Raw genomic sequence first — 23846 nt, forward strand, 5'->3', positions numbered from 1 at the left:
GATCCGATGTACGAACGCCAGATTAGCCATTTGTAGCTGATTGCAGATATTATTGTAGTTTACTTCGCAAAAATTTCACGTTTAGGTATAAGCGAGTCGATACGTGCTGGAACGTTCTGTGCGTTTGGATGCGATATGGTCACGATTTCAGATGACACGATTTGTCTCGACCTGCATCCCGTTCAGATACGATCTGTGAGGATTGTCCCGATTGTGTCCACGATTGGGTCCCGATCTAACACGGTCATTACCATCGGGATCACCGATACGGGACTATCTGGTACGTGTGGATATTATGTTAAGATACCTTGCGATACGACCATTGTACGAACTGATGCGCTCTGTTGGGTTGGGTTACAATATCTTTCACGATCGAGATCGATAGCGGTCACCATTAGAGCTACGTACGATTGGATCCTGACGGGCATAAAGCCCAAATGACCATGGAGTTTATTGTTTCTTGAACTTCTACAGAGTGAACAGTACAACCCACAACCATTGATGACGGCAGAAGTTGAGAAAGGACATTTTGCAGTACATTGTATTACTGTATGCTTACATTATCACCAGAGTTCCTCTCTGGTGAATACAGCTGCTACACTAGCCGCATCCTCAGATAATCGTCCCTCCTCCAACCCAAAGAAATTAACGGATTATCCCACCTTTGACCTAGTCGACGTCCTCAAAAATAATAATTATAATAATAATGAGTGGATCGATCTATCGATGTCCTCCTCTTCCCTAGAAATAGGTTACAAAACAAATGCCAGCCCAGGTTGTCTGCAAAAATTTAACAAAAAGATATGTAATGAAACACAGAGAGAGAATTACATCTTAATTATTTGAATGTTAAAGTGGCCCATAAAGTTGGCCAAATAAAATTGCCTGCTATCTCTTTTTATAATTCGCATAGCGTATAATAATGGTCTCCTTATCTCTTATCTTTATCCTTATGTCTTTCACTTTTTGGGGTGGGTATTGGGATTTTGAGTTTTAGTTGTTAGACGTCGACAGGTAATATTATGCAGAATTTGAATACAAACAAACAAACGAACAAAGCAATAAAGCCATATTATTTTGTGCTTAGCTTGATATATTCCTTGGCGAAAGCAGGCCGAGTTCATACTCCCACACATAAAGGACAATACTTCAAAAAAAATAGTAGAACTCTTTACAGGATTGTAACTGGCGATTATCATCGCATCAGGGATAGGTAACTCGTTATGCGTCATTTGAAGTACAATTATACTATCTTCTATATACTTTCATACCACGTTTGTGATATCTAATGGTCAAAAAGGTCGGAGTCAAAGGTACACCTCTTTACACACTTGAGATTTACCCGTCAGTCATTGTTAATCATTCGTCTCCATATACAGTATATCTAATATCTGAGATGGAACATCACCACGGTTATTGATTCAAATAAAATTCTACATAAGTTATGACAATGGAATATAACTTTTTTAATATCTGTTTCGTTATTCACTAGGTAGGCTAATATATCTGTATTCATATTTCGAATATAATTTCGCACTTTGAGATCATCCTTTAATTGAAAACATACTCAAACTGTTAGTCCTCTTTGAACGAATGCAGAAAAAAAAAGGAATTCTGTCCTTCGCATCTGTTCCAGAGGAATGATTATCAAGCGATGTCATTTTTTGAGAATGCAGGTGCCAATATAGGCCTATTGCCAAAAACGAGAAACCGAGTTTCGTGCTAATTGCCATGTGTGCAAGTCAGAAGGAAATGTGTCATGTGGTGACATCATCACATTATTCAATATGCGTGGGCTTGTGACTATAATAGGATAATTTCATAAAAACACATGACATTCTACAAATTTTGTTACCTCATTTTCAGTGAATGGTGAAAAGTCAATTGTGTCGTTTCTGTGACTATACTCGAGCTGTTGTTTTTTAAGTTGGTGAAGAGACGAGTTTCCCTTTAATTTCTCACGAAGGACAATTCAGTACTGACACAGAAGTGTATAACCGGTGCAGGCATTCGGTATAGGTAAGCACACAATGGTCATAAAGAATATACAAACCAAATGACATTCTAACTCAATGTACATTGCCAATGCTATAGTCCATTTCCACATAGGGTAATGACGCGTGCCATAAAAATTAGTTACTAAGCAGAATAACATTATTATTATCATCACCGTTGAATATTGCTATAGATGAACGACCATGAATCGTTTCACGATCGACTTAGTACTATAGGGTATCTTAACAAGAGCACATTGCAGAGAATCGTTGAGCGACTTTATTAGCTCTCATGGCTCGTTCAAAGATCACTTCCTTATCTCATTTGATATCAATGCCAAATCTACTTCTTAAAACCAAGTGTAGATGATCCCTGTGTGTTTACAAGGCACTTGTCATTTTGCATGTGTGTATGTGTGCATTCAAAGTTAAAGGTACTGTTTACCTTCGGGAGCAGTGATTTTAAAAAATGGTTCAAGTTATCACATGTGATGCATATGTGTAGGTCAGTTGTATCACAAAACAGTCTACCACATAAAAATTTTGCAATAAAACCTAAAATATGAAGAGATATCACTGCGTTTCTTATCAAACCACATCAACTGTAGACGGTTTAGTCTAGAATAACTATCGTTCACATTTTGTTAGTTTCACAATGCTTAAAATTGATTATACTGATTATTTTTTTTTTTTTTGCACTGGCTGTTTCTATCCATACCTCACATTTTAGAACTATTTTGAAGCATTAAGCTCGGTTTTTGTTTCATCTGCAAATGGTAAATAATGCCTTTAAAGGAGAAGGTTGCGGTAATAGAAGGACTTATATGACGCACAATAAAATAAACATGTCCGATATTTAAAGGTCATTTCCTCTATTTTGTCTTCCATATTTAATATATGCACATCCTCCAAAAGTATGCCACAATGTCATGACATAACTTTCCTTCTGCGGTTTAGCAAATGTTTAGCTGCATTTAACAGCAATTGAATGCTTGGGTGAATGTGTTTGGCTGCATGGCGCAATACACGCAAAATGAAATACTCTCTATATAGCTATACATAAGTAAATTATTCAAATGCGTGTGGAATTCAGGGTATGGCAGTCCCATTTGTAATCCTCCTCGTCCTCTCCCAACCTGTTCACTCGAGTTATGCCTCTGCTAATTAATAAATCATATTATTGAACTAATACAGGGTCTACTAACTATCATTATACTGCTGCTTTACTATGCTACTAAACACCAGGACAAGTACAATTGCACTCATGTTATCTTAAAGACACATTCGAAGTTTCATACAGGTACTAGTATAATCATCATGTGTCTGTTACTATCGTGCCTTATGTATCATTTCATTATTACTGTTAATTCATTATCTATCATTATTGCTGTATTATCACCACCAGCATAGTATAATTCGTAGATAAGTACATCCTCCGCTACTACTTCTGCTACTGTTGCTCTTACTCACAGTGATTTTTATCAACACTAAGAATCGTGCATTTGACAAGTAAACTAAATTCACTTCGTATTGACTTTGTTAACAAATATCTTGATACATGTCATCACTCCCCCTGTTACTTCAGATAACGTTGAAGCTATCATTAATGTACCACTCTATATATCCCGTTGCTTTAATTACCGCAGTAAGTATTATGCTATATACACTTGACTCTTCTGATATTGTAAAGCTTGGGCATGGTACCGGGTGCTGAACCGAGAACCTGGCGAGACATAAATAGCCCCTGAGTCAGTGAAGAGTGAAATGCACTTTTTCTGAATGATGAAGGCGGGTCAAATTAGCAGCGGAACTCCCGTTAGGAAGCACGGTATAAAAAGGACGTCTGCTACGCACGTGCGGCACATAAGACCTTGCTAAACCGCTGTGTATAAACCTACGAAATAGTTGTATATGATATCTCACTGCATATAAGAAACATAAAATGTGTGAATTTGCCCTTCCTTGCCCTCCTCGACAGCCCATTTGTGATAGAATTCCAGTTCCCTGAAATTCTATCACATTCTGTCTGTGTATCACAGACATTCTATGTTTCTGATGTGTGATGCATTTCAAGCATATTGCGGTCGACACATCAGCAGAGGCTTTTGGCTTGATAATAGAGACACATTCGATATATATTGATGGAACATTTCAACAATGTATTTAATGCTGAAAACGTTTATAAGACCGCTTCAAGCACATTTCTTGAATCCTACTTGCTGATAGGGCATGTGCAAAGTGAAGTGGGCATGAATTCACAATATCGTGAGGAACGTTAAAGAGTTCCTTTTCGAAGTCGCGTAAATGGGGAAACATATCAGCTCCCCAGCTGAATCTTTGTTTTCGTGAGCAAATTTGGTGAGAGTCCTTAATAATTATGTTGCACTATTCAGTTCCTACAAACAAAAATATATCAGCAGTATAACGGTCTACCTTTATTATGTACTGAATAAAAAACCGTCGTACAAAACTAAGCGTATTCACAAGCATGCATATGCATGATACAAGAATTCCAAGAGACACGCACGCTGTTTCTATAATGGGTCTGTTTGTGCATTATGGGCTGTTACACTTTGAAACCCTTGACTGATAAGATTGCATTTGATACGTAAGACTGTAAGGAACATAATCTTAAGAATATGAATGACGTACAAAGAAAATAAATAATATGAATTTACATGAAAAAGGTAGATTAACAACATTCTGTACTAAAGAATGCGAAGAATTCCTCGTTTGACCTGTCTTCTGCAGTATAATGCATTCTACAGTAATTATAGATTCTAATCAAATATCATAAAACATTACTGTAAAAATGCTTCAGGATTCATTTGGATATGAAATCAAAATTCAGTTTATTCAAGTATCATAACAATCACGCTGTTCTAAATCTGTGAACATTAAATATGTGATTTTAAGGGCTATCAGGATTCATCAGTTTTATACATATACTTAACTATATTTAAGCAATCGATTTTTTGTTTGCTTGCCATCGTGACCTAATGGGAGCAGACAGGATAAGACGTCGCCTCGAGGTTATCATCTGTTCAGTTTATTCAAAAGATTATGGCAGTTTGTCCGATCAATTAAGGCGGTCATGGGGTAGCTGGAGACTCCAGTCCTTTTTGAAGATGGATGCTAAAGTACGAGTACTAGTAGTCAATTATGAAGGTATATACAGTTTTACATTGACAATCCCTGTAATGGCGTCGCTGTACATTAAGGGCTGGTTGGTCTCTTTTATCCTTAAAATCACAAAGCAAAAATGCTCTCTCAGTCTCGTTACGCGTATCAAGGTGATTATAGCTGTCTCAATTTACCATGTTTCGGCTCTTGCTTGTCAAAGCACTGACTAATAGGTTATTGGGAAGGAGCGCTAACGCGAACAATAAAACGACAACGAATCTGAAGGCGAAATGAACATGACACAGGGTAACCGAAACACAGACTGTGCGAAATGTCGTATAATGATATAATAGGAATGAGAGAGCAAGGTATTAATTTGCAACAGACTATTCTAGATGGACTTAATTGCACTGAGGCGTGCGTGATTGAATGACGTGTGATTATGTTGCACGCGAAGCCCCCGTTCTTTTCGAGAACACAGTCACATCTCGCAGAAATGAATCTGGAAGGCTCAGTAAAAGCTTTTCGTGAATCTAGTAAACAATGTGTCAACTAATGACTCAAAAGAACTTACTGAGAACAGGTCCCTTGGCTTGACTGACTTAATTGCATAGGACAGTGTGTCCCTTTTCTCTCCTATGAGTGATCCTTCTCCAATTTGGCCTTCCTTGGGTTTGATGTTCAGCCTCTTTCAGTTGCATGAGGGAAAGCCCAAGTCACTTTCGATTTGGTCTCTCTAGCGGGCTGGTGGACGTCCTGATGGTCTTCGTTAAGTCATTCTTGTGGATAGGCTTGGAATGGGATCCTATAATCAAGGGGCCTACGGACCATTTCAATCGTCTGTTGGATACTTACTCCTGATGCTATAATGATTTACTGTTTACTTACAGACTTCGTATTTGTAGCGACATGTATGACTCATTTGTTTAAAGAGCCCTTCAATGATTTGATTGCTTCACAGCGGACATATTATAGCTTCGTACTCTACCGCCATCCCTTTTCTAAGCACAGGAAATTTGAAAATAGACTATAGCATATTCAGTTTTGAGAGGTGTAACTAGAGCCTGTCCAAACACTACGACACATTCAAATAACATCGGCTGCAAAACGACAATGATAACAGATATGAACTACAAGTGATGACAATGACAACAAACGCACCAAACTGTTACAAAGGTGACGTTTTCTATTACACTTTGTTCCGCATCGGTAAATCCCGAATTTTGAAGGTATCGGCATGATAATTGAACTATTAGGGCAGCGTTGCATCAACTGCAGTGATGAAAAAACAACAACAACTGTACCTATATGGGCGGTATATGGATTGTTAGTCATCTACTATTTACAGAATTCGCATTTCAAGCCACTAAGCAACCACTGGCAAAAGTGCAACACCTGTTTGCAGCTTGACGAAATCTCTTCACTTTGTTAATGCCGTCACATTGGGCTGGATGCATAAACGCTAGCAATTGCTTATGCTAGCCTTTTACTCGAATCCGTATGCATAAAAACAAGCAATTGCTTGTGAGCAGAAGCTTTTGCTAGCAAGCACAAGCAATTGCTTGCTGCCCGCAAGCAATTGCTTAGAGACCAATCATTTGCTTAAAAACGTATGCATAAAACATACCTTTTACTAGTTCTTGCTAGCAATTGCTTACGCTTTTCCAAGCTCTGTAAAATGAGCTTGAGCTTTTGCTTATCTGGAACGTTCCCTTTTAAGTGTGATTTTCATATTCATGAAAGAAAGACCACACTTGTGAAGGAGTGGTATAAATCTATAAGAAATTACTCATAAGTAGAGTAAGAAATTTTTCATTTCAACAACGGGAATGTCCAGTGGTTAGTATGCAAAATGTGATGAAAAACATGTAGGATGTCTGACTTCGGTGGAGAGCAAGGAGACCTATCTCCACGTGCGATCTGGCAGATCCGGCCAACTGCAAGCAGTGATGGGAATCAGCCAGTAATGCGTGTTTGTGTGTAGTTGTGTGTGCGACTGTGTGTGCATTTATGAGTGTCACTTGATAGCTCTTCTGCTATGTCAGGAAATGTTTCCGCACACACATGCCCTTTCAAATACCTGCTGCCACACTCGCCTTTGTTCTTGTGTTCGCACAGGCGTGACGTCCCTTTTGTTGAAAACGCAAGCAATTGCTTGTGCGGGACAAGCAAAAGGTATAAGCACCAGCAAAAGGTTATGCATATGGATTTAAGCAATTGCTTGAGCTAGACCTTTTGCTAGACGAGCTTGTGCTTTTGCTTGAAGCAATTGCTTACAAGCAATTGCAATGAGCCAAAGGATGGTTTCGTTACATTTTAGTTATTCCGTATACAGCTTGTAGTGGTTTTTCATATAGACCATGTTCAGAAAAGTGCTCGAAGAGACGGATGTGATGACGAAACTTTTATGGGTGACACTCAAGTTTATGTTAGACATGAGGAGTTAAAGGTAATATTGCATTCAGTTATATTCCTTGACCATCCTCAGCATTCTCTGTCATGTCTGTCTAACAGTGGTATTATTACCAACAAGATAATTTTCACTGAGAGTTATCTTTCCAAATGTTATATGGCTTTGCAATAAAGGAGAAAATTTTGTCTTCAATACATTGCCTTCTGAACCTAAGGTTGTCCTCTAACAGAATGTTGAATAAACATGTATAACGAAGCTTGATAAAATGACAGCTCATAATCCTCGTAATACAGCAACTGAGAAAATGTTCTCTAGAAGATTGATACACACAAAACAAGGATGTGGAAAAGGTGCTGGGGGGGGGGGAGGATTCGTCAATGATCTGATTTAATCTTACTTGAACCGAGAATAATAACTGATAATTAATGTGATCATGTTTAAATCAATACATTCACTCGATCTGCGTTTTTGTGTGATACTGCAATATATTTCACTATGGGTGTATCTTTAGCGACAAAGCAAGAGGAGTCGATTCTGTCTGTATGTGACATCGAGTTTCATCAGGCTTCTCTCCGCCTCTTCTTCGTCGTCATCTTTCTCTATTATGATTTAGATTACACCATCAATAATTGATGTGGTAATCGCATCTTCTTTCATCATTGAACGAGAGGAAGCCTATAATATACTATTAACACTTTGTGATCATGCAGAGTTTCCAGATGGAAAAGGGTCCTTTAACGTTTTATTATCTCGACACAACAATTAAGATAGATGTTAAAGAAAGATACAGAAAGTGGATGGACTATATACCGTAGACGAATAGGAGGGGGGGGGGGGGATAGTCCGTCACGGAGTGTGACCTAAGTATGTGTCACGGCAATAACCAGGGTAAGGCGAATTGTGCAGAGAAGGTCGCATTCCATCACAACATGTCCACACAGAATGATACAAAAGTGTCCGAGGGTTTGTCACAGGGACGGACATATGCATGACACACGTCTGACTTGATATGGACATACAGGAAAGAAGTATCTAAAATATTAATATAAAGTCGAATTTTTCATGGAATACCGTGGGTTTTACTTTTTGTATATCTAATCTCGTTATATACAAAAATTGTTTCATTGCGTGATTGCATGATTGTTGTGCATCATGTTACTTTGCTCCTTCACATCTAACACAGTGATTGGTCTTTCTGTGAGCTTAGACATTTAGGACAATAGTCCTGTACTTATTAGTATGTATCATGTACTTTTAGACCACGCCAACGCAAATCCAGTGATCGATGATTATTACAATAAGATCATATGTAATGGCAAGAAATATTACCACATATCAATAAGATTGGCATATTCCGAATGTTCCTGGCACGTGAGGTTCGGAAAACTTCAAGCAAACCATCATGAGCAGCCGCTTCAAACATTATAACCAGGGAGGTGAGACATCTCCCTGTTATAACTAAGGAACCGCGCGGGCAATGAATACCAGAAGAACCCCAAGGACTGATCCGTTGGAGGATTTTGAAAGCGATTCCAAACATTCCGTTCCATTCGATTTCATTATAATGTATCGTTGTACGTATTTCCCCACTGTCCTATATGACTACAGAGTCCAGGAATACTTACGTGCCATCCATAATAGACAGGGATGTTCCTACCATCCAGGGAAATGTAACAACAGTAGGTGATACAAATGGTGAGGTGACGGAGGGGCGAGGTAGTGTGGGAGGGGCGAGGTAGAGTGGGAGGGACGAGCTGGAAGCGAGGAGATAATATGGGATAGGGAAGGGGTTGAATGCAGGGTGCCATCATTACCTCGGGGAAAAATCACTCGACCGCTGGACAGCGAACAAAAGTTCCCGTCGCTTTTGAAAAGTGGTTTATTAGGTGATCCGAGTATCCTCTCGGATCACCTATTGTATCTGTACGGATTCTTTCTTCTTCTTCTTCTTCTTCTTCTTTATTTCTTTCTCCTCAAATCTTGTGCAGCGGTTAACTCAAAAAGTCCCCCACCTATCACTTTCAAACTTATACCATGTATGTATCATGTCCTAAGGACGACAGATCTAGTGTATCAATGTGATCAGTTGACCGTGACGTCATTATGACGTCATTATCTGAAATCACGTTTACATCAATATCTCATTAATGGAACGGAATTTTTGAATGAAATTAAGATATCATATGGTTCAAGTCAAGGTCTATTGATATATTTCATAAAATTTGGTCACGTTCATAGTAAACGAGCGCGTACGCGCGCGTTGAAATTTAAACATGCTCTAATCAACCTCAAAATTGTTTTGCACACGTTTCAGGTCATTTACAGCATTTCAAAAAAAATCGACGGACGCGTACGCGCGCGCGCATATACGCACGCACAGCTCATATGCAATAGAAATTTCCCGTCTTATCGCACGGATCGAATGTCTGAAATGTCAAGGAATATTTCTACCAAGTTTCAAGTCGATCCGACTCTATATGACGTCATACGGGCCAATCAAAGTTTAAATTCCGCGCGCGCGTCAATGGCGATATACAGTGCAACTATGCCAAAAAACCGCCAATTTTAAATCCGATTTTACTCGTCAGGATGGACGGTGACCCCCCATTTTCTTTACATATTTTGAAAGCTGATGAGTTGTACATGTCATTTCATGGGGTGGTAATGCTGACAAAATGATCAAAAGATATCAAATTTCTTAATAAAGTAAAAAAAGTGAATTTTCAAAATGACGTCATCAAATTTCAAGTTTATTCGAGCATATCTCACTAGTCCTTTGTCAATTTTCACCCAGATTTCAGTATATTGTAGCTTATTTAATGTTCTTACAAATACAAAATTACAAAGTTTTGATTGGATAACGGTATCACCTCGTAAAAATGGATTGAAAGTAATCTTGTCAAATTTGACCAGTTTACGTGTTATCTCTACGGGAGTGCAGTTTTTCTGGAAATGAAAATTGACATGACTATCTTTATCGAGCACTAGCTCACTTACCCTTCGGTAAATTTCTCCCAGATTTTAATATGTTGTAGCTGAGACTTAACGCTACCGTAAGTGTGCCCTTCATTTTTTCATACGCTGTCGAGATCACGTCAAAGATTTTGGTTGAAATTCAAGCTTATCTTCGATGTATTGAGATATTTCTTTCTTTCTGCAACTTTCTTTGCAATAACTCAAGAAAAACGGCCTCTATCACTTCCATATTTTGCACATGTTAAGTTCATGTCACGTAAATTATTTCATAAAATAACAACTACTTGATCAGACACCATCTTGGGTATGTAAATTAGGGTCAAAGGTCATAAGTGTTTCATCCTGTATCTTAGTGAATACCTGTACTATCTTTCCCATATTTTGCACACGCAAAGACCATGTTACAAGGATCATTTCACAAAATAACTACTTTTTACTCAGATGCCATCTTGTCTGTGCAAATTGAGGTCAAAGGTCATATGTACTTCTTTTTGTATCTTCGTTATGACGTGTTATCTCTATGGGAGGGAATTTTTTAGGTGATCCGAGTATCCTCTCGGATCACCTATTGTATCTGTACGGATTCTTTCTTCTTCTTCTTCTTCTTCTTTATTTCTTTCTCCTCAAATCTTGTGCAGCGGTTAACTCAAAAAGTCCCCCACCTATCACTTTCAAACTTATACCATGTATGTATCATGTCCTAAGGACGACAGATCTAGTGTATCAATGTGATCAGTTGACCGTGACGTCATTATGACGTCATTATCTGAAATCACGTTTACATCAATATCTCATTAATGGAACGGAATTTTTGAATGAAATTAAGATATCATATAGTTCAAGTCAAGGTCTATTGATATATTTCATAAAATTTGGTCACGTTCATAGTAAACGAGCGCGTACGCGCGCGTTGAAATTTAAACATGCTCTAATCAACCTCAAAATTGTTTTGCACACGTTTCAGGTCATTTACAGCATTTTGAAAAAAATCGACGGACGCGTACGCGCGCGCGCATATACGCACGCACAGCTCATATGCAATAGAAATTTCCCGTTTTATCGCACGGATCGAATGTCTGAAATGTCAAGGAATATTTCTACCAAGTTTCAAGTCGATCCGACTCAATATGACGTCATACGGGCCAATCAAAGTTTAAATTCCGCGCGCGCGTCAATGGCGATATACAGTGCAACTATGCTAAAAAACCGCCAATTTTAAATCCGATTTTACTCGTCAGGATGGACGGTGACCCCCCATTTTCTTTACATATTTTGAAAGCTGATGAGTTGTACATGTCATTTCATGGGGTGGTAATGCTGACAAAATGATCAAAAGATATCAAATTTCTTAATAAAGTAAAAAAAGTGAATTTTCAAAATGACGTCATCAAATTTCAAGTTTATTCGAGCATATCTCACTAGTCCTTTGTCAATTTTCACCCAGATTTCAGTATATTATAGCTTATTTAATGTTCTTACAAACACAAAATTACAAAGTTTTGATTGGATAACGGTATCACCTCGTAAAAATGGATTGAAAGTAATCTTGTCAAATTTGACCAGTTTACGTGTTATCTCTACGGGAGTGCAGTTTTTCTGGAAATGAAAATTGACATGACTATCTTTATCGAGCACTAGCTCACTTACCCTTCGGTAAATTTCTCCCAGATTTTAATATGTTGTAGCTTAGACTTTACGCTACCGTAAGTGTGCCCTTCATTTTTTCATACGCTGTCGGGATCACGTCAAAGATTTTGGTTGAAATTCAAGCTTATCTTCGATGTATTGAGATATTTCTTTCTTTCTGCAACTTTCTTTGCAATAACTCAAGAAAAACGGCCTCTATCACTTCCATATTTTGGACATGTTAAGTTCATGTCACGTAAATTATTTCATAAAATAACAACTACTTGATCAGACACCATCTTGGGTATGTAAATTAGGGTCAAAGGTCATAAGTGTTTCATCCTGTATCTTAGTGAATACCTGTACTATCTTTCCCATATTTTGCACACGCAAAGACCATGTTACAAGGATCATTTCACAAAATAACCACTTTTTACTCAGATGCCATCTTGTCTGTGCAAATTGAGGTCAAAGGTCATATGTACTTCTTTTGTATCTTCGTTATGACGTGTTATCTCTATGGGAGGGAATTTTTTTAAATGTGAAAATTGACATGATTGTCTTTATCGAGCACTAGCTCACTTACCCTTCGGTGAATTTCTCCCAGATTTTAATATGTTGTAGCTGAGACTTTACGCTACCATAACTGTGCCCTTCGTTTTTTCATACGTTGTCGGCATCACGATAAAAAAAAAACTTGGTCGAAATTAAAGCTTATCTTCTATGTATTGAGATATTTCTTTCTTTCTGCAACTTCCTTTGCAATAACTCAAGAAAAACACGCCCTATCACCCCACATGTTTAGTTCATGTCACGTACATTATTTAATGAGATAACAACTACTAGATCGGACATCTTGGATATGTAAATTAGGGTCAAAGGTCATAAATGTTTCATCTTGTATCTTGGTGAATACCTGTCCTTATATCTTTCCCATATTTTTCACACGTATAGACGATGTCGCGAGAATCATTTCACAAAATAACCACTATTTCATCAGATGCAATCTTGGGAGTGCAAAGGTGGGTCAAAAGTCATATGTACTTGTTGCTGTTTCTTTGTTATAGTGTATGCAGAATTTGGTACCAAACATGGCAGATATGACTCCCTTTGCTAAATGAGAATGCAAACACCACACGGCCAATGTCTCCAAACACAGATGGAACTTGTATGGTCATGCCTATTGCAATCAGGACTCGAATCATTGATTAAACAAAAATCGGATCACCTTAATTTGTCAGTGATGACAAATTACAATCTCTAGTTAGTTCGGTTGTTTGCTTACATCCGAAATGGTTTGTTTTTTTCCTTTTAATTCTTGATTCTTTTGCAGGTTGCGGGACATTATAAAATGAAGTCTTCTTTTCGTCACCTATTGTCTCTTCATCTCTTAATGCTTTTAAGACAGAGGAAACAGTGAGATGTTACCTGTGAGATGAATTTCATTGGATTGATGGGAGAATTAATCCTGGTAATATTAGCTGTACACAAAGTGTAAACATAGCTATAGAAAATTATCGATGTCCTGCACTTTTTATTATTGTCACAAATTATGGACTAAAGTGGTTTCATTATACAGTTCTTTATCAAGGGCGTTATGATTACGGTCTAACCGTGGCATCGGCAACTCTGAAAGCTAGGCAAGGCGAACTTTCTTCACACTTTTTCTAAACACGGTCATTTTAAAGAAATAAAGCATTAAACAACATGAACATGACTACACGGTGATTCGGACGCGCATGTATTGCAACAAACGAATCGTGCATATAGATTTGTACAAAATTCTGATTTTTTTTTTCAAACCGGTTTCGATAACTCAGTACTTTAAATGTCCAGTTTTATGTCTTTCTGGGAAGGTTTCGCTATCTGCATAGTCAGCACCCATTTTAATGACATAGATGATACACATGAAAACATTTATTCTTGGTTTCTATAGCAAAGTATACCTTGTTTTCCCGATGTACAGTTATCCTTGTGTATGAAATTTGAGCTATTTTTCAGGATAGATATTTTTTCCAATTGACAAATGCATACTTCGTATTGTGTATTACTTTTTGTTGATGGGAATTTTATCGAATTGAAAAAAAAGACAATGAATGAATTATTGCACAGAAGAATCTAAAAATAGATAGATAAACAAACAGACAGCCAGGCAGACATGAGAGAAAACTTGGTGTTAGAATAGAGTTGTCAAAGATTACATTGGTCTTGTTGGTCTACTTTCCAACGTCACAATGAGTCAATGGGAGATAGACTGTCTTCCGATAGTGTGTCATTGTGTCTGAATTCATGTTATTGCAACTAGTGAGCAGTATACCCATTACTTATATTGGGACAAAAGTAACGTTCCATATAAATGTCAGTAATTTTTATATAAACTTTGAGTCTAACACTACTGTGAAATTCTATACAGTGTTCGCTGCTGTGCCATCATCATTATTGGTCTTTAAGAGGTCTTTCTTGCAACCTGGCCACCCAATTCATTCTCTTCTGACACACACAAAGAGACAAAGATAAAACTATCATAATTACATTAAATGGCCAACGTGAATACTGTTCAGTGATTGGTCATAATGCAGTCGCGTGAGTAATGCCGCGCGGGTCGAAACCGTTTACCTGCACTGACGTCACTTCAAGTAATAATGATATGCCAGAATTTCGACTGGTTGCTAAAGGGAGTAGAATGAAATGATATGTATTTATGTAGACTACGAGTATACAATATAAAAAATATTGCCTTGTCTTTCGTTGTAACATCACACCTTGACAATGCCTTCATAAAGGTGTTATGGTTGTTTTCCCGCTCCATGCACGTAATATTTTCCCTAAGAGCTTCGCGCTTCGAGGAAAATATAATCTCTTGTGGAAAATATAATTCTGCGAGGATGTCAAGTGGTATATTATCACCTCTAAACGGTCAATATCAGTGGAATACAAAACACACATTTAATGCATCATAACTTTGCTAGTGAGTGATAATTATGAAACATCGGGTCATGTCACTGCTCGTACTCGCTCTGATTCTGCATGATGATCGCGAATCGATCGCTGTGACAAATTTACAGGATTATATACGTGTGTATATGAAGCCAGACATGAGCTTGTAGGTCCTGGCATGAAGCTGCATAATGATAGTCGCTACTTTCACGAAAGGTTTATCACATGTACAGGGAGAGAGTTGCCTGGAAATTTCCATGGAATATCCCGTCATATTGCAGATCAATGAATATGTGTGAGTCGGGGAAAAAGATATCTTTTAATTATATTTATACTTTACAAGTAAACGTTTACTATTGTAATCTGCCGTCCAAAAATTGTTTAATAGTTCTGTTCTCACGTAGGCCTAATACTGTTCCAAACAATAACTTCTCTAACGAAACATTCTTCCCTCTTTTTTCGTGAAAATTGTGATCAATTATTTTTCTTCAGTTCTCATTTGATCTTATTTTCTTCTCTCCTGAACTGGCTGCAGGAAAGGAACCTGAAAAGCTTCAGATTTATCTGGACTGTAAAGAATCAGTAGACAGGGGCGTCACCAGCTTTTTTTCAAGGGGGGTGCGTTTTGACACTAAATGGTTACCGGATTTTTTGGACAGACATTTGGAATATAGGAAGCTCTCAATCCCTAGACTTTTACTGTTTTTTGAGGGAAACCAAGCGGGGAAAGGGCACCGGCGTAGCTAGGATTTCATCTGGGGGGGGGGGGGTAGTATGCGAGGGAGCGAGCAAGGGTGGGGGGAGGGTGTGGAAGTGCCGGAGGGGGCTGTACCCCCTATAAATGGATCATGGAATGACGGTGTGAAACGACAAATTACTGGCAGCGATATCAGGAGAATGGCATAACGACTACATGCGAGCGAGGGGAGCGAGCGAGCTTGAAAATTTTGACATTTTGCAGTCCAAAAACTGCCGTTTGTAGCCATTTTTTTGCTTTGTAACTTAAGGGGGGGGGGGGCGCACCGGGCGCAACTGCTGGCAATTACTGGCAGCAACATCAGGTGAATTGCATGATAATTAAATGCGAGCGAGCAAAGAGAGCGAGTTTGGAAATTTTGACATTTACAGTCCCAAAACTGCCATTTGGAGCCATATTTTTTCGCTTTGTAAATAAAGGAGGGGTGGGGGGGGGGGCGCACCGGGCGCAACTGCTGGCAATTACTGGCAGCAACATCAGGTGAATGGCATAACAATAATAAATGCGAGCTTGAAAATTTTGACATTTTACAGTCCAAAAACTGCCATTTGGAGCCATATTTTTTCGCTTTGGAAATAAAGGAGGGGGGGGGGGGCGCACCGGGCGCAACTGCCGGCAATTACTGGCAGCAACATCAGGAGAATTGCGTAACAATTAGATACGAGCGAGCCAGCGAGCGAGCTTGAAAATTTTGACAATTTACAGTAAAAAACAAACAAACAAACTGCCGTTTGCAGCTATATTTCTTCGCGTTAGAATTTAAGGGGGCGCATCGGGCGCAACTGCTGCAAATACGGCAGCAATATCAGGAGAGCACAATGATTACATTCGAGCGAGCGGAACGAGCGAGCTTGAAAATTTTACATTTTACAGTCCAAAAACTGCCGTTCTTAGCCATATTTTTTCGCTTTGAAAATTAAGGGGGGAGGGGCACCGGGCGGAAGTGCTGGCAATTACTGGCAGCAACATCAGGTGAATTGCATAACAATTAAATGCGAGCGAGCGAAGAGAGCGAGCTTGAAAATTTTACATTTCATAGTCCCAAAACTGCCGTTCTTAGCCATATTTTTTTCGCTTTGGAAATTAAGGGGGGCGCACCGGGCGCAACTGCAGGCAATTACTGGCAGCAACATCAGAAGAATGGCATAAAGATTAAATGCGAGCGAACGGAGCGAGCGAGCTTGAAAATTTTGAAATTTTACAGTCCTCAAACTGCCGTTTGTAGGTATATTTTTTTCGCTTTGGAAATTAAGGGGGGGGGGCGCACCAGGCGCAACTGTTGGCAATTACTGGCAGCAACTTCAGGAGAATGGCATTACGACTAAATGCAGGCGAGAGGAGCGAGCGAGCTTGAAAATGTTGACATTTTCCTGTCAAAAAACTGCCGTTTGCAGCTATTTTATTTTATTTTTTCGCTTTGGAAATTAAAGGGGGGGGGGACGCACGGTACGCCCCTCCCCCTGGATCCGCCACTGGTAGTCAAGGGTGTGGGTTTATGTTCATGACTGGGGGAGGTATGACCAGCGAGGTGGCGTCGAAGTGACCAAGCGGGGAAAGGATGTCCAAAATCTGCACTTTAGAGCATCCCCTAAACTAGTGCGTGTTTGTTTGTGTGTGTGTATTATAATATACATGGAAAAGTTAGGAATTGGCCCAGGTCAAGTCTTTTTATTGGCAATGCAAGACATTTTTATATAGACTAGTATGTAAAGCAACACTGCAAAATCAATGATCTAGCTTTGATATAACGAAGCGTAAGGTACAAAGGTGTACATTCTACATCACATTGCGCAACATTGTAGCGACTCTTCGTTCGGATGTACTGAGTACATACTATATGCGCACATCCTGCTTATATGCAGAATGCCAACCAGGAATCACAATCTTTTGTCGGGTCCGGGCTTTTTGAACAATGTTTCACACTATATACCTATTTAATTATGGTTAAAAGAAATCATAGAAAAATATCTTATTTCTGGATCACCCTTTCATTCAAAAGCAGTTTACTAACACTTGAACTACTATTTCGGTAAATCTTTTTTTTTTTTTTTTTTACCAGCGGATTGGGAGGGGGCGCACCCCCCCCCCCCCCCTCTGTAGTTACGCCACTGTTGGGTGAAATAATTGGACAGATTTCTTGAATTCTAAAAAAAAAGCAAGAAAATCTTTTCATCGCGGGAATTATGATTATGTGGGGTGGGGCAAATGGTGCGCTTGCCTTCCAATATTTTTATGGGGGCAACATTTTTGCTTTCTTTCAAAAGCAAGAAAATCTTCTCATTTCGGGAATTATTAATTATGGGGGGGGGCAAAACTAAAATATGCTTGCCCCTCCATTTTTTTTTTTTTTAATGAGGCTAAGTCTCGCTCTTGGGCTGGCAATATGGATTGGTCAGAAGTAACGTACATAGACCCTACATACTTAGCACACGTGTATAAGTGCTCCGTATCGTAGGGATGTACAGTACCGTCGATATAGATAGTAAACACTGTAGAATACTAATAGATATGTATAAAATCAGTGCTGCCAGAACCAGGGGTGCGAATTGTTTTTGCCGACGATTTTGTGTGTGTGTGTGTGTGTGTGTGTGTGTGTGTCCCTGGTGCAAAATATTAAAAAAAAAAATAGAAAAGAATAATTATTTAGCGTCCGTCGTTGAGGTCGGTCGCAGACTGATCTTTTTTTTTTTTTTTTTTTTTTTAAGGATCTGAAGGGGGGTGCGTTCGCACCCAACGCACCCCCCCTGGTGACGCCCATGGTAGATTTATCTGGACTACAAAGAATCAGTGGGTTGTGTTTTCTTTCTAGTGTGGGCGTCATTAGTCTTTACTGACTTTACCTATCAACTCAATAATAGATGTCTAGACAGTTTTACCATCATGGAATGATAGAAGGGACATTGACATTACAATTCGAGAATTGACAAAAGAAGCAGGGTTCTGCGGAATTTGTACCTGAGTATGCTTTGATATGGAGTAGAATGTTATTCCCGAACCTGTTTCCATCCACAGTCCGATGTAACAGCATACAAACCTCATGAGCCTCTTTAATATTAGCATGCACCATGAATATGTTTAATTCTACACCACAGGTACAGGTTAATTTAATGTCCTAGATAGCAGTAGACTTGGTTTCACATGACGATCAATGACCTCTGACAACTGATACACCGTAAAGCCCCACCACTAAATTGGTCGGCCCTTCGGGATACAAAGTCCGAGTGACATATAATCAAAACCTACTAATTAGCACTAGCGGTGTTCTGCATGTAACCGCATTAATCGTAATGTTCCAACTACTTACGGTGTGGCGGTAGTCTTGAAGTTTGCTTGACTTTTGAAGAGCTTCGTACACGGCTGCTGCTAACATGGGAAATCACTCTGTTATACGGTTGCCACAGTGATATTCCTGTTAATAAGTCCTACGGCATCGAATACTGACATGGGTTTTCATGAAATCGCTAACGAGAACCCCTCCATGGACGATTACCTTTTAATGACTCTTCCTGCCCAGGTCTATCACTAATCAGACGTCCGATCGGCTGTCAGCGCCACGCAGCAGAGGATATGTTGTGCATACAGTCATGCGCGCGAGATCAACAGTTTGTCAACACGGCATTGCGCCGATTTTAGCAGACGACATCACGCGCGCGTGCGTGTTATGCTGGCAAAGCGAGAGCACGCCCGTTTCAGAGGTACCGTTGTGCCACTTGCGGGCGGAAAGTAGGCCCATACTCCTTTTTTAACGGAACTATAATGACAACGAAATAATAATAAAAGTAATCAAACAGTACAATGAACGATAACAAATAATACGAAATCTTAACTCGACAGGCAAACATTGCAAGAGACAGAATTAAACTCTCAGTCTCCGAATTGACTTATTAAAATTTGTTTACTGTTGAATACTAAAAAAGCATCTAATCTATTCTCTTGACACTCATAATTATTGATGATTAAACCAGAGAAGAGTCTGAACACTCATTTGCCAGACGCGAGTGAAATAGGCAGCTAAGGTATGGAAGGACATCCCTAATCCAGATTATATACCCCACTTGATGGATGACTGAAAGAGCTTCTCGTAATTTTTAACCATTTCAGAATGCTGGCACGTTTGACACTCCGTGGTATGCATAGGCTCTACTATTTGGTAGCCTAAAATTAATGACGTCACTTTTTATGACAACATTTTCCAAATAATACGCTACTGTGAAATGAGGTCACACAGCAATTGTGACATCGCACGCAGCTTCATACGGTCACTTTGTGAAAATGTGACAAAGCAATATGACATTACTGCTTCGTATGGTCACTTTGTGAAATGCATGTCAAAGAAAGCAATTGCGACATCGCGCCCTGCTGCGTACGGTCACTGTGCGATCAATCGCATCTACCACACGACGTAATTTGTAATCATACGTAATTATTTTTCACATTTTTGATCCAAAAATATGGAAACCAATATAAAATGTTGGTGCCTTTGACAGTAAAACATTTGGTGTCACCTCTGCCCATAGTTTTAACTAAATACACTCTCTGGACAAAGTATCTTGTATACAGTACTCTCCGCGTAATCGGGTATCGCTTAAACGGGTACTCCGTTTAATTGGGTAAAAATGTCAAAATCAGTTCCAATGCATATTAAAATTACCTGATAATCGGGTTGCCTTTCCGCATAAACGGGTAAATAATTTTCGTCTAATCTAATTTCTACCCACGTTTTATCGCAGATATAATACTTTAAGAAACCATGAATGTCAAAATTTCCACGACTAATCGCATTCTCTGCTTAATTTGCTAAGAAGACTGATCATTTTGCGAGTGAATAGCCTAAACATGAAAACACATGTACCAGTACCGACTTGCCACATGTAAACGAACATTACACATGTAGCTGGCATTCCAATTGCATAGTCAGTCAGGAGTTGAACACACTTGCGCTCCTCCCTGGCTCCGCAACATCATTTCACAATACGAGAAGTTTTCAACGAAAATCAGGTCATGCACCAGCTTCATAATTTTACTTTTCCCATGCATTCACTTATCGAAAAGTAACTCGACGTTCTACGTGAGAGAAGTGGTCATTTCGGAAAACGCCTGCTTGTTAGCGAGGAGTCCATATTCAAATGACGAAGTTTTCTGAAAACATATTATTTGTCCATAAAAAGAGTGTAAATTTTTGCTCGTGACTGAGCAAATGTGAGGTATATAAGTATAATGTGCCGTGCAAGCTTAATCATACAGTGTAGGTGTTTGGTGCGGTGTACAATGCATTATGTACATACACATTGTGTCAACTGTGAATGAGACGTGTTCTTCTGTTAATCGGGTACTCAGCTTAATTGGGTAAGAAACGCTCTGCTTGAGCCTACCCGATTATGCGGAGAGTACTGTACTATGATAAAATCAACTTTGTTGGACTGGCGATTTGGCAGAAATCCGCTTGCTACTGACGTGAATAACTTTCAGCTTTTTCATTACTAGACTAAACGCGGCTAATCCTTTTCACTCTGAGACAGTTCACGCCTATATTTAACACATACTTTGAACAGATAAAAGACAGCACGAACGGGGTGTTGTACCTGGACAAAAACGCGAGATACAAATCGGATTAATCTGTAGCAAAGCGTCTAGGCTGTAATGCGATTCAACTGAAATTTTAGCAAGAGCATAGCGGATTTGTGGAATGAAGAAATCGAATACAGCACAGATACAGCGCAATTAAAGCATGTGCTGCACAAGAATTCTGCTTTGAGTTGTGATTCCTATAACAAGCGTCATAAAACTATATTCGATATAATTAAGATTCAAACAAGCTTTTGAGTTTGAGAGATGAGTCATCAAATTATACGAATTATGAAACAATGTCAATTTGAATATTCAAATATACAAATTGACTCACTTCAAAAGGACCGGTCGCAACAGCAAAATCTCAGGACTTCGGTAACATTTACTACCTCTTTTCAATTATCTTCTAATCGGGGTCGTTGTATCTGTATTAACTTCAATTACTCAGTAACTGTAAGTTGTTTTTTTGTGTCTCCTTGATTGTGAGAACTCTGTTCGTCAGTTATCTTGGGCTCCTTTAATTCAATGTGAAATTCCGTCTTGTCTGTAGTGTTGTGTTTCTCATACGTACATAATTTCTGATTACGGATAATCTTTGCCAAACACGTGAAAAATGAAGGGACAGAAGTTTTATCTCTATTTCCTTTCTCTTGAAAACGTATAACTGGACGTGCTGTTTATAGATTAAAACAAAAAAAAAGACGCTCAAGAACTTAACGGAAGCAAATTTTATAATGACATTTTATCTCACTTTACAATACTTTTCATCATAATGATGAATATCGTATTTTGTTGTCTTCTTTTCTTCTCTTGCTACATGTGACCTTTCAGCTTTCTGTTTTTCTGTATTTTTATTTAGTGATATATATTTAATTGGATTTTTTGTTTTGTTTGTTTTAATCGGTTTCCCCAGATATAGTTGGTCTTAAAAAACATCCGTACTTTAAACTTCCCCTAATCTGATTACTCACGGGACCTGCGGCTGTACAAGCTAATGCTTTTACGCAGGCCCCATCATATTTTTTTTTCGCATTATGACCACAGTGTAATTCGCATGCATACAGACCTCGTGTTTATACCAAATCAAACTTCTGTACATTCTGATGAAGTCTCATCTGAATTATGTTTTGTATAATTTTCGTATTTATATACTTTATTGTGATATATGTGAGAAATATGAAAATAAATTGAAATGAAATGAAAATGAAAATCATAACACTGTGATATGTCAGCTACACACAACCAGAATTACAGTTTTGATTTATGACCATTGTGGTAACTTATTTATCAAGGCAGGGAGGCCCGGCCACAGTATACATGCACCCAATGGATAACATGAATCATGACATGCATAATCAATGTCTTCATTGACGACAGACAGTAAGCAACAATAGCACCATACACAGCGTTTAGTTCAACTGTTTGCACAGAACTTTCTACAAAGGAGACAACAATCATGATTTTCATTTCATGACGATAATCATACAACGCCTAATGTTTGAGTATACATCAGATTTTTTTTTCTTTCTTTCAGGTCATTGACCAGTCACAAGCAAGGCACGACAAATTGATTCCGTATCTAGCTTGTAACTATACGTACGTTATTTCCATGCCAGATACTCACAGCATCAAAGACAACATACTGCATTATTCTCTCTTGCTTGATTAATATGGAGAGTAATTTGGATCTTTGTATCCAGTTTTAAGGTAAAACTCAATAATTTATTGTAACAATCATAAACGTAGGGGCTTTCAGAATATTTAAACACGTCGTGCTTGTTGCTGTGCAATATTTTAGGCACATTGGGATGGCAATTTTATTGAAAGTAATCAAGTTCAGTTAAAATTTTTGCTCGTTTGCTTAAAAATGTAAATCCCCAAAGTAAGTTTATATCTCTGATTAAAGGGTAAAATATGCAGGCACACGTGAACTTTGCTGAAGGTATGGGATCATGCCCGTCTAAAAGCAGGGAATCAACCGTCAACTTCATTCTATAGACTTCACAATGAAAAAGGAAAGTTTATCACGAGGGTGAGTTAATTGCGGATTACATTGTTCCCAGAGCTCAAAGAACAATCAGACAATGTGTTTTGTTATTTTCCATCGAGATCACAATCGACACTATCTCTTTCCTGAATTTTCTTTTAAATTGGTCTCCCTTTCCTCGATAAAACCTGCCAGTTTCCTCCGAAAAGTCGGCGAAAATAAGTCGGTTGTAGGTTACTGCACTTTCAGTTTACTTGCTTTGAATAGTCCGAGGGTGCATGCGTTGGTCTCGTTTGGTTTCATTTTTTTTTTCTTCTTTTTTTTCTTGCCTCTGCTCTTTCGAATTGATCCCTGCCAGTTGTCGATCCGTCTGTATACTATCTGTCTGCCTGAATTTACATCGGCCTAAATTAAATTTTATTTCACAGACTGTACTATCTTCTTTCCATGTGACAAATCAAATTA

The 23846-nt window shown here is 38.7% G+C and overlaps 1 protein-coding gene across 3 annotated transcripts in view; it reads right to left on the reverse strand.

The window, feature by feature from the left end:
- LOC139735362 (proline-rich protein 5-like) overlaps positions 1–19350 on the reverse strand; it is a 114275-nt gene extending 94925 nt beyond the window's left edge. For 2 of the 3 annotated variants that reach the window (XM_071646114.1, XM_071646113.1), the window contains exon 1: positions 19131–19350. The gene's annotated coding sequence lies outside the window, so the exon portion shown is untranslated. Of the gene's footprint in view, positions 1–5691; positions 5709–19130 lie in introns of those variants that run through there. The other variant, XM_071646110.1, reaches the window with a different exon arrangement.
- Positions 19351–23846: the final 4496 nt, after the last annotated feature.

The sequence above is a fragment of the Diadema antillarum genome, unplaced genomic scaffold (assembly GCF_040938485.1).
Source record: "Diadema antillarum isolate AM-2024a unplaced genomic scaffold, OU_Dant_1.0 seq00000570_RagTag, whole genome shotgun sequence".
Lineage (NCBI taxonomy): Eukaryota > Metazoa > Echinodermata > Echinoidea > Diadematoida > Diadematidae > Diadema > Diadema antillarum.